The 12,706-nt window shown below is 47.0% G+C and overlaps 1 non-coding gene across 1 annotated transcript; it reads right to left on the bottom strand.

Annotated features, from left to right (window-relative positions):
• Positions 1–6,197: 6,197 nt before the first annotated feature.
• On the bottom strand, positions 6,198–6,271 carry TRNAS-CGA (transfer RNA serine (anticodon CGA)). The gene has a single exon. It is a non-coding gene; the product is annotated as a tRNA-Ser (tRNA).
• Positions 6,272–12,706: the final 6,435 nt, after the last annotated feature.

The raw sequence follows: 12,706 nt of genomic DNA, 5'->3' as shown, positions 1-12,706 counted from the left end.
GCACCGAAGCAAGATGCATGGGGGATTTTTTCTATTTTTTTTAATTTCTAATGCCGATCAATTGGTTTAAAGAAAATTCATATAAACCAGCAGAAAAACGACCATGCCGCTGGTGGCATCCGAACCCTCGACCTCCGAATATCGTGTCCGCTTCTCTTACCAACTGAGCTACGGCGACGGCTGTCCAATCTGCTGCTTTCGTGGGTATTTATGTTTTGCGTGTAAGCGAAACTTGAGAGTGTTCACCAGCGCCACCCTCGTGCATAGCGGTGGACGTAGCACGTCCTATAATACCGCAATTGTGAGGTGGAACGTCATCTAACGGCGAGGGCGGAAACTTTGCGAGAGCCCTCTTATGCTACCTATGGCATCAAGACTGCCAGAACCGAGACCCCTGTTAAGCTATTAGCAGACAAGGCAAATGAAATGAGGGGCTCGTTTGACAAACATATTAAGGAAACCAACAGTCACCGAAATCAAGATGCATAGGGGAATGTTTTCTATTCTTTTTTAAATTTCTAATGCCAATCAGTTGGTTTAAAGAAAATTACTTATAAACGAGCAGAAAAAACAACCATGCCGCCGGTGGGATCCAAACCCACGACCTCCGAATATCGCGTCCGGTGCTCTTACAAACTGAGCTACAGAAACGGCTGTCCAATCTGCTGCTTTCGTGGGTGTTTATGTTTTGCGTGTAAGCGAACCATGAGAGTGTTCACCAGCGCCACCCTCGTCCATAGCTGTGGACGCAGCAAGTCCTGTAATACCGCAAGTGTGACGTAGAACATCATCTAACGGCGAGGGCGGAAACTGTGCGAGAGCCCTCTTATATTACCTATAACATCAAGACTGTCAGAACCGAGACCCACGTTACGCTATTAGCAGACAAGGCAAATGAAATGGGGGGGCTCATTTGACAAACATATTAAGGAAGGCAACAGTCACCGAAAGGAAGGTGCATACGAGAATGTTATCTATTTTTTAATTTCTAATGCCAATCAATTGGTTTAAAGAAAATTCATATAAACCAGCAGAAAAACGGCCATGCCGCCGGTGGAATCCGAACCCTCGACCTCCGAATATCGCGTCCGCTGCTCTTACCAACTGAGCTATGGTAACGGCTGTCGAATCTGCTGCTTTCGCGGGTAATTATGTTTTGCGTGTAAGCGAACCTTGAGAGCGTTCACCAGCGCCACCCTCGTCCATAGCGGTGTACGTAGCACGTCCTATAATACCGCAAGTGTGAGGTAGAACGTCATCTATCGGCGAGGGCGGAAACATTGCGAGAGCCCTCTCATGCTACCTATGGCATCAAGACTGCCAGAACCGAGACCCCTGTTAAGCTATTACAGACAAGGCAAATGAAATGAGGGGCTCGTTTGACAAACATGTTAAGGAAGCCGAGAGTCACCGAAACCAAGATGCATAGAGGAATGTTTTCTATTTTTTAAAATTTCTTATGCCAATCAATTGGTTTAAAGAAAATTATAAACGAGCAGAAAAAGCAACCATGCCACCGGTGGGATCCAAACCCACGACCTCCGAATATCGCGTCAGGTGCTCTTACCAACTGTGCTACAGCGACGGCTGTCCAATCTGCTGCTTTCGTGTGTATTTATGTTTTGCGTGTAAGCGAACCTTGAGAGTGTTCAACAGCGCAACGCTCGTCCATAGCGGTGGACGTAGCACGTCCTGTAGTGCAGCAAGTGTGACGTAAAACGTCATCTAACGGGGAGGGCGGAAACTGCGAGAGCCCTCTTATACTACCTAGAGCATCAAGAATGCAAGAAATGAGACCCCCATTAAGCTATTAGCAGAGAAGGGAAATGAAATGAGGGGCTGGTTTGATAAACATATTAAGGAAGCCAACAGCCACCGAAACCAAGATGCATAGGGGAATGTTTTCTATTCTTTTTTAAATTTCTAATGCCCATCAGTTGGTTTAAAGAAAATTAGTTATAAACGAGCAGAAAAAACTATGCCGCCGGTGGGATCCGTACCCACGACCTCCAAATATCGCGTTCGGTGCTCTCACCAACTGAGCTATGGCGACGGCTGTCTAATCTGCTGCTTTCGTGGCTATTTATGTTTTGCGTGTAAGCTGACCTCTAGAGTGTTCAACAGCGCAACGCTCGTCCATAGCGGTGGACGTAGCACGTCCTGTAGTGCAGCAAGTGTGACGTAAAACGTCATCTAACGGCGAGGGCGGAAACTGTGCGAGAGCCCTCTTATGCTACCTATGGCATCACGGATGCCAGAACCGAGACCCCCGTTAAGCTATTAGCAGACAAGCAAATGAAATGAGGGGCTCGTTTGACAAACATATTAAGGAAGGACACAGTCACCGAAAGGAAGGTGCATACGAGAATGTTATCTATTTTTTAATTTCTAATGCCAATCAATTGGTTTAAAGAAAATTCATATAAACCAGCAGAAAAAAGACCATGCCGCCGGTGGCATCCGAACCCTCGACCTCCGAATATCGCGTCCGCTGCTCTTACCAACTGAGCTATGGTAACGGCTGTCGAATCTGCTGCTTTCGCGGGTATTTATGTTTTGCGTGTAAGCGAACCTTGAGAGCGTTCACCAGCGCCACCCTCGTCCATAGCGGTGTACGTAGCACGTCCTATAATACCGCAATTGTGAGGTAGAACGTCATCTAACGGCGAGAGCGGAAACATTGCAAGAGCCCTCTCATGCTACCTATGGCATCAAGACTGCCAGAACCGAAACCCCTGTTAAGCTATTAGGAGACAAGGCAAATGAAATAAGGGGCTCGTTTGACAAACATATTAAGGAAGCCAAGAGTCACCGAAACCAAGATGCATAGAGGAATGTTTTCTATTTTTTTAAATTTCTAATGCCAATCAATTGGTTTAAAGAAAATTATAAACGAGTAGAAAAAGCAACCATGCCACCGGTGGGATCCAAACCCACGACCTCCGAATATCGCGTCAGGTGCTCTTACCAACTGTGCTACGGCGACGGCTGTCCAATCAGCTGCTTTCGTGTGTATTTATGTTTTGCGTGTAAGCGAACCTTGAGAGTGTTCAACAGCGCAATGCTCGTCCATAGCAGTGGACGTAGCACGTCCTGTAATAACGCAAGTGTGACGTAGAACATCATCTAACGGCGAGGGCGGAAGCTGTGCGAGAGCCCTGTTATGTTACCTATAGCATCAAGACTGTCAGAACCGAGACCCACGTTACGCTATTAGCAGACAAGGCAAATGAAATGAGGGGCTCGTTTGACTAACATATTAAGGAAGCCAACTGGCACCGAAAGCAAGATGCATAGGGGACTTTTTTCTATTTTTTTTAATTTCGAATGCCGATCAATTGGATTAAAGAAAATTCATATAAACCAGCAGAAAAACGACCATGCCGCCGGTGGCATCCGAACCCTCGACCTCCGAATATCGTGTCCGCTGCGCTTACCAATTGAGCTACGGCGACGGCTGTCCAATCTGCTGCTTTCGTGGGTATTTATGTTTTGCGTGTAAGCGAACCTTGAGAGTGTTCACCAGCGCCACCCTCGTCCATAGCAGGGGACGTAGCGCGTCCTGTAATGCCGCAAGTGTGACGTAAAACGTCATCTAACGGCGAGGTCGGAAACTGTGCGAGAGCTCTCTTATTCTACCTATGGCATCAAGGCTGCCAGAACCGAGACCCCCGTTAAGCTATTAGCAGACAAGGCAAATGAAATGAGGGGCTCGTTTGACAAACATATTAAGGAAGCCAACAGTCAGCGAAACCATGGTGCGTAGGGGAGTTTTCTAATTTTTAATTTATAATGCCAATCAATTGGTTTAAAGAAAATTACTTATAAACGAGCAGAAAAAACAACCATGCCGCCGGTGGGATCCGAACCCACGACCTCCGAATATCGTGTCCGGTGCTCTTACCAACTGAGCTACGGCGTCGGCGGTCCAATCTGCTGCTTTCGTGGGTATTTACGTTTTGCGTGTAAGCGAACCTTGAGAGTGTTCACCAGCGCCACCCTCGTCCATAGCGGTGGACGTAGCACGTCCTGTAATACCGCAAGTGTGAGGTAGAACGTCATCTAACGGCGAGGGCGGAAACTGTGCGAGAGCCCTCTTATGCTACCTATGGCATCAAGACTGCCAGAACCGAGACCCCTGTTAAGCTATTAGCAGACAAGGCAAATGAAATGAGGGGCTCGTTTGACAAACATATTAAGGAAGCCAAGAGTCACCGAAACCAAGATGCATAGGGGAATGTTTTCTATTTTTTTAATACTTCTAATGCCAATCAATTGGTTTAAAGAAAATTACTTATAAACGAGCAGAAAAAAGCAACCATGCCTCCGGTGGGATCCAAACCCACGTCCTCCGAATATCGCGTCCGCTGCTGTTACCAACTGAGCTACGGTAACGGCTGTCGAATCTGCTGCTTTCGTGGGTATTTAGGTTTTGCGTGTAAGCGAACCTTGAGAGTGTTCACCAGCGCCACCCTCGTCCATAGCGGTGGACGTAGCACGTCCTGTAATACGGCAAGTGTGACGTAGAATGGCATCTAACGGTGAGGGCGGAAACTGCGAGAGCCGTCTTATACTACCTATAGCATCAAGAATGCCAGAAATGAGACCCCCGTTAAGCTATTAGCAGACAAGGGAAATGAAATGAGGGGCTGGTTTGACAAACATATTAAGGAAGCCAACAGTCACCGAAACCAAGATGCATAGGGGAATGTTTTCTTTTTTTTGAATTTCTAATGCCAATCTATTGGTTTATTGATAATTCTTATAAACCGGCAGAAAAAATAACCATGCCACCGGTGGCGTCTCAACCCTCGACCTCCGAATATCGCGTCCGCTGCTCTTACCAACTGAGCTACGGCAACGGCTGTGTAGTCTGCTGCTTTCGTGGGTATTTATGTTTTGCGTGTAAGCGAACCTTGAGAGTGTTCACCAGCGCCACCCTTGTGCATAGCAGTGGACGTAGCACGTCCTGTAATAGCGCAAGTGTGACGTAGAACATCATCTAACGGCGAGGGCGGAAACTGTGCGAGAGCCCTCTTATGTTACCTATAGCATCAAGACTGTCAGAACCGAGACCCACGTTACGCTATTAGCAGACAAGGCAAATGAAATGAGGGGCTCGTTTGACTAACATATTAAGGAAGCCAACTGGCACCGAGGCAAGATGCATGGGGGATTTTTTCTATTTTTTTTAATTTCTAATGCCGATCAATTGGTTTAAAGAAAATTCATATAAACCAGCAGAAAAACGACCATGCCGCTGGTGGCATCCGAACCCTCGACCTCCGAATATCGTGTCCGCTTCTCTTACCAACTGAGCTACGGCGACGGCTGTCCAATCTGCTGCTTTCGTGGGTATTTATGTTTTGCGTGTAAGCGAAACTTGAGAGTGTTCACCAGCGCCACCCTCGTGCATAGCGGTGGACGTAGCACGTCCTATAATACCGCAATTGTGAGGTGGAACGTCATCTAACGGCGAGGGCGGAAACTTTGCGAGAGCCCTCTTATGCTACCTATGGCATCAAGATTGCCAGAACCGAGACCCCTGTTAAGCTATTAGCAGACAAGGCAAATGAAATGAGGGGCTCGTTTGACAAACATATTAAGGAAACCAACAGTCACCGAAATCAAGATGCATAGGGGAATGTTTTCTATTCTTTTTTAAATTTCTAATGCCAATCAGTTGGTTTAAAGAAAATTACTTATAAACGAGCAGAAAAAACAACCATGCCGCCGGTGGGATCCAAACCCACGACCTCCGAATATCGCGTCCGGTGCTCTTACAAACTGAGCTACGGAAGCGGCTGTCCAATCTGCTGCTTTCGTGGGTGTTTATGTTTTGCGTGTAAGCGAACCATGAGAGTGTTCACCAGCGCCACCCTCGTCCATAGCTGTGGACGCAGCACGTCCTGTAATACCGCAAGTGTGACGTAGAACATCATCTAACGGCGAGGGCGGAAACTGTGCGAGAGCCCTCTTATATTACCTATAACATCAAGACTGTCAGAACCGAGACCCACGTTACGCTATTAGCAGACAAGGCAAATGAAATTAGGGGCTCGTTTGACTAATATATTAGGGAAGCCAACTGCCACCGAAAGCAAGATGCATAGGGGAATGTTTTCTATTTTTTTAAATATCTAATGCCGATCAATTGGTTTAAAGAAAATTACTTAAACGAGCAGAAAAAAGAACCATGCCGCCGGTGGGATTCGAACCCACGACCTCCGAATATCGCGTCCAGTGCTCTTACCAACTGAGCTACGGCGACGGCCGTCCAATCTGCTGCTTTCGTGGGTATTTATGTTTTGCGTGTAAGCGAAACTTGAGAGTGTTCACCAGCGCCACCCTCGTCCATAGCTGTGGACGTAGCACGTCCTATAATACCGCAATTGTGAGGTAGAACGTCATCTAATGGCGAGGGCGGAAACTGTGCGAGAGCCCTGTTATGCTACCTATGGCATCAAGACTGCCAGAACCGAGACCCCCGTTACACTATTAGCAGACAATGCAAATGAAATGAGAGGCTCGTTTGACAAACATATTAAGAAAGCCAACAGTCACCGAAACCAAGATGCACAGGGGAATGTTTTCTATTTTTTAAAAATTTCTAATGCCAATCAATTGGTTTAAAGAAAATTACTTATAAACGAGCAGAAAAAAGCAACCATGCCGCCGGTGGGATCCAAACCCACGACCTCCGAATATCGCGTCCGGTGCTCTCACCAACTGAGCTACGGCGACGGCTGTCTAATCTGCTGCTTTCGTGGGTATTTATGTTTTGCGTGTAAGCGAACCTCTACAGTGTTCAACAGCGCAACGCTCGTCCATAGCGGTGGACGTAGCATGTCCTGTAATGCCGCAAGTGTGACGTAAAACATTATCTAACGGCGAGGTCGGAAACTGTGCGAGAGCCCTCTTATGCTACCTATGGCATCAAGGCTGCCAGAACCGAGACCCCCGTTAAGCTATTAGCAAAGGCAAATGAAATGAGGGGCTCGTTTGACAAACATATTAAGGAAGCCATCAGTCACCGAAACCAAGGTGCATTGGGGAATGTTTTCTATTTTTTTTAATTACTAATGGAAATCATTTGCTTTAAAGAAAATTACTTATCAACCAGCAGAAAAAACAACCATGCCGCCGGTGGGATCCGAACCTACGACCTCCATATATGGTGTCCGGTGCTCTTACCAACTGAGCTACGGCGACGGCTGTCCAGTCTGCTGCTTTCCTGGGTAATTACGTTTTGCGTGTAAGCGAACCTTGAGAGTGTTCACCAGCCCCCCTCGTCCAAAGCGGTGGACGTAGCGTGTCCTGTAATACCGCAAGTGTGACGTAGAACGTCATCTAACGGCGAGGGCGGAAACTGCGAGAGCCCTCTTATACTACCTATAGCATCAAGACTGCGAGAAATGAGACCCCCGTTGAGCTATTAGCAGACAAGGCAAATGAAATGAGGGGCTGGTTTGACAAACATATTAATGAAGCCAACAGTCACCGAAATCAAGGTGCATAGGGGAATGTTTTCTTTTTTCATCTCTAAAGCGAATCAATTGGTTTAAAGAAAATTCTTATAACCAGCAGAAAAAATAACCATGCCGCAGGTGGCGTCCGAACCCTCGACCTGCGAATATCGCGTCCGCTGCTCTTACCAATTGAGCTACGGCAACGGCTTTCCAATATGCTGTTTTCGTGGGTATTTATGTTTTGCGTGTAAGCGATCCTTGAGAGTGTTCACCAGCGCCACCCTCGTCCAGAGCGGTAGACGTAGCACGTCCTGTAATACCGCAAGTGTGACGTGGAACTTTATCTAACGGCGAGGGCGGAAACTGTGCCAGAGCCCTCTTATGCTACCTATAGCATCAAGACTGCCAGAACCGAGTCCCCCGTTACGCTATTAGCAGACAAGGCAAATGAAATGGGGGGCTCATTTGACAAACATATTAAGGAAGGCAACAGTCACCGAAAGGAAGGTGCATACGAGAATGTTATCTATTTTTTAATTTCTAATGCCAATCAATTGGTTTAAAGAAAATTCATATAAACCAGCAGAAAAACGACCATGCCGCCGGTGGCATCCGAACCCTCGACCTCTGAATATCGCGTCCGCTGCTCTTACCAACTGAGCTATGGTAACGGCTGTCGAATCTGCTGCTTTCGCGGGTATTTATGTTTTGCGTGTAAGCGAACCTTGAGAGCGTTCACCAGCGCCACCCTCGTCCATAGCGGTGTACATAGCACGTCCTATAATACCGCAAGTGTGAGGTAGAACGTCATCTATCGGCGAGGGCGGAAACATTGCGAGAGCCCTCTCATGCTACCTATGGCATCAAGACTGCCAGAACCGAGACCCCTGTTAAGCTATTACAGACAAGGCAAATGAAATGAGGGGCTCGTTTGACAAACATGTTAAGGAAGCCGAGAGTCACCGAAACCAAGATGCATAGAGGAATGTTTTCTATTTTTTAAAATTTCTTATGCCAATCAATTGGTTCAAAGAAAATTATAAACGAGCAGAAAAAGCAACCATGCCACCGGTGGGATCCAAACCCACGACCTCCGAATATCGCGTCAGGTGCTCTTACGAACTGTGCTACAGCGACGGCTGTCCAATCTGCTGCTTTCGTGTGTATTTATGTTTTGCGTGTAAGCGAACCTTGAGAGTGTTCAACAGCGCAACGCTCGTCCATAGCGGTGGACGTAGCACGTCCTGTAGTGCAGCAAGTGTGACGTAAAACGTCATCTAACGGGGAGGGCGGAAACTGCGAGAGCCCTCTTATACTACCTAGAGCATCAAGAATGCAAGAAATGAGACCCCCATTAAGCTATTAGCTGAGAAGGGAAATGAAATGAGGGGCTGGTTTGATAAACATATTAAGGAAGCCAACAGCCACCGAAACCAAGATGCATAGGGGAATGTTTTCTATTCTTTTTTAAATTTCTAATGCCAATCAGTTGGTTTAAAGAAAATTAGTTATAAACGAGCAGAAAAAACAATGCCGCTGGTGGGATCCGTACCCACGACCTCCAAATATCGCGTTCGGTGCTCTCACCAACTGAGCTATGGCGACGGCTGTCTAATCTGCTGCTTTCGTGGCTATTTATGTTTTGCGTGTAAGCTGACCTCTAGAGTGTTCAACAGCGCAACGCTCGTCCATAGCGATGGACGTAGCACGTCCTGTAGTGCAGCAAGTGTGACGTAGAACGTCATCTAACGGCGAGGGCGGAAACTGCGAGAGCCCTCTTATATTACCTATAGCATCAAGAATGCCAGAAATGAGACCCCCGTTAAGCTATTAGCAGAGAAGGGAAATGAAATGAGGGGCTGGTTTGACAAACATATTAAGGAAGCCAACAGTCACCGAAACCAAGATGCATAGGGGAATGTTTTCTATTTTTTTAATAACTAATGCCAATCAATTGGTTTAAAGAAAATTATTTATCAACCGGCAGAAAAAATAACCATGCCGCCGGTGGCGTCTGAACCCTCGACCTCCGAATATCGCGTCCGCTGCTCTTACCAACTGAGCTACGGAAACGGCTGTCCAATCTGCTGCTTCGTGGGTGTTTATGTTTTGCGTGTAAGCGAACCATGAGAGTGTTCACCAGCGCCACCCTCGTCCATAGCAGTGGACGTAGCACGTCCTGTAATAACGCAAGTGTGACGTAGAACATCATCTAACGGCGAGGGCGGAAGCTGTGCGAGAGCCCTCTTATGTTACCTATAGCATCAAGACTGTCAGAACCGAGACCCACGTTACGCTATTAGCAGACAAGGCAAATGAAATGAGGGGCTCGTTTGACTAACATATTAAGGAAGCCAACTGGCACCGAAAGCAAGATGCATAGGGGACATTTTTCTATTTTTTTTAAATTTCGAATGCCGATCAATTGGATTAAAGAAAATTCATATAAACCAGCAGAAAAACGACCATGCCGCCGGTGGCATCCGAACCCTCGACCTCCGAATATCGCGTCCGGTGCTCTCACCAACTGAGCTACGGCGACGGCTGTCTAATCTGCTGCTTTCGTGGGTATTTATGTTTTGCGTGTAAGCGAACCTCTAGAGTGTTCAACAGCGCAACGCTCGTCCACAGCGGTGGACCTAGCACGTCCTGTAATGCCGCAAGTGTGACGTAAAACGTCATCTAACGGCGAGGTCGGAAACTGTGCGAGAGCCCTCTTATTCTACCTATGGCATCAAGGCTGCCAGAACCGAGACCCCCGTTAAGCTATTAGCAGACAAGGCAAATGAAATGAGGGGCTCGTTTGACAAACATATTAAGGAAGCCAACAGTCAGCGAAACCATGGTGCGTAGGGGAGTTTTCTAATTTTTAATTTATAATGCCAATCAATTGGTTTAAAGAAAATTACTTATAAACGAGCAGAAAAAACAACCATGCCGCCGGTGGGATCCGAACCCACGACCTCCGAATATCGTGTCCGGTGCTCTTACCAACTGAGCTACGGCGTCGGCTGTCCAATCTGCTGCTTTCGTGGGTTTTTACGTTTTGCGTGTAAGCGAACCTTGAGAGTGTTCACCAGCGCCACCCTCGTCCATAGCGGTGGACGTAGCACGTCCTGTAATACCGCAAGTGTGAGGTAGAACGTCATCTAACGGCGAGGGCGGAAACTGTGCGAGAGCCCTCTTATGCTACCTATGGCATCAAGACTGCCAGAACCGAGACCCCTGTTAAGCTATTAGCAGACAAGGCAAATGAAATGAGGGGCTCGTTTGACAAACATATTAAGGAAGCCAAGAGTCACCGAAACCAAGATGCATAGGGGAATGTTTTCTATTTTTTTAAAACTTCTAATGCCAATCAATTGGTTTAAAGAAAATTACTTATAAACGAGCAGAAAAAAGCAACCATGCCTCCGGTGGGATCCAAACCCACGTCCTCCGAATATCGCGTCCGCTGCTGTTACCAACTGAGCTACGGTAACGGCTGTCGAATCTGCTGCTTTCGTGGGTATTTAAGTTTTGCGTGTAAGCGAACTTTGAGAGTGTTCACCAGCGCCACCCTCGTCCATAGCGGTGGACGTAGCACGTCCTGTAATACGGCAAGTGTGACGTAGAATGTCATCTAACGGTGAGGGCGGAAACTGCGAGAGCCCTCTTATACTACCTATAGCATCAAGAATGCCAGAAATGAGACCCCCGTTAAGCTATTAGCAGACAAGGGAAATGAAATGAGGGGCTGGTTTGACAAACATATTAAGGAAGCCAACAGTCACCGAAACCAAGATGCATAGGGGAATGTTTTCTTTTTTTTTTAATTTCTAATGCCAATCTATTGGTTTATTGATAATTCTTATAAACCGGCAGAAAAAATAACCATGCCACCGGTGGCGTCTGAACCCTCGACCTCCGAATATCGCTTCCGCTGCTCTTACCAACTGAGCTACGGCGACGGCGGTCCAGTCTGCTTCTTTCGTGGGTATTTACGTTTTGCGAGTAAGCGAACCTTGAGAGTGTTCTCCAGCCCCCCTCGTCCATAGCGGTGGACGTACCACGTCCTGTAATACCGCAAGTGTGACGTAGAACGTCATCTAACGGCGAGGGCGGAAACTGTGCGAGAGCCCTCTTATGTTACCTATAGCATCAAGACTGTCAGAACCGAGACCCACGTTACGCTATTAGCAGACAAGGCAAATGAAATGAGGGGCTCGTTTGACTAACATATTAAGGAAGCCAACTGGCACCGAAGCAAGATGCATGGGGGAATTTTTCTATTTTTTTTAATTTCTAATGCCGATCAATTGGTTTAAAGAAAATTCATATAAACCAGCAGAAAAACGACCATGCCGCTGGTGGCATCCGAACCCTCGACCTCCGAATATCGTGTCCGCTTCTCTTACCAACTGAGCTACGGCGACGGCTGTCCAATCTGCTGCTTTCGTGGGTATTCATGTTTTGCGTGTAAGCGAAACTTGAGAGTGTTCACCAGCGCCACCCTCGTGCATAGCGGTGGACGTAGCACGTCCTATAATACCGCAATTGTGAGGTGGAACGTCATCTAACGGCGAGGGCGGAAACTTTGCGAGAGCCCTCTTATGCTACCTATGGCATCAAGACTGCCAGAACCGAGACCCCTGTTAAGCTATTAGCAGACAAGGCAAATGAAATGAGGGGCTCGTTTGACAAACATATTAAGGAAACCAACAGTCACCGAAATCAAGATGCATAGGGGAATGTTTTCTATTCTTTTTTAAATTTCTAATGCCAATCAGTTGGTTTAAAGAAAATTACTTATAAACGAGCAGAAAAAACAACCATGCCGCCGGTGGGATCCAAACCCACGACCTCCGAATATCGCGTCCGGTGCTCTTACAAACTGAGCTACGGAAACGGCTGTCCAATCTGCTGCTTTCGTGAGTGTTTATGTTTTGCGTGTAAGCGAACCATGAGAGTGTTCACCAGCGCCACCCTCGTCCATAGCTGTGGACGCAGCACGTCCTGTAATACCGCAAGTGTGACGTAGAACATCATCTAACGGCGAGGGCAGAAACTGTGCGAGAGCCCTCTTATATTACCTATAACATCAAGACTGTCAGAACCGAGACCCACGTTACGCTATTAGCAGACAAGGCAAATGAAATGGGGGGCTCATTTGACAAACATATTAAGGAAGGCAACAGTCACCGAAAGGAAGGTGCATACGAGAATGTTATCTATTTTTTAATTTCTAATGCCAATCA

This window comes from Amblyomma americanum, chromosome 1, assembly GCF_052857255.1.
Source record: "Amblyomma americanum isolate KBUSLIRL-KWMA chromosome 1, ASM5285725v1, whole genome shotgun sequence".
Lineage (NCBI taxonomy): Eukaryota > Metazoa > Arthropoda > Arachnida > Ixodida > Ixodidae > Amblyomma > Amblyomma americanum.
The sequence above is the reverse complement of the archived record's forward strand: the minus strand, read 5'-3'. Positions and strand labels throughout refer to the sequence as shown.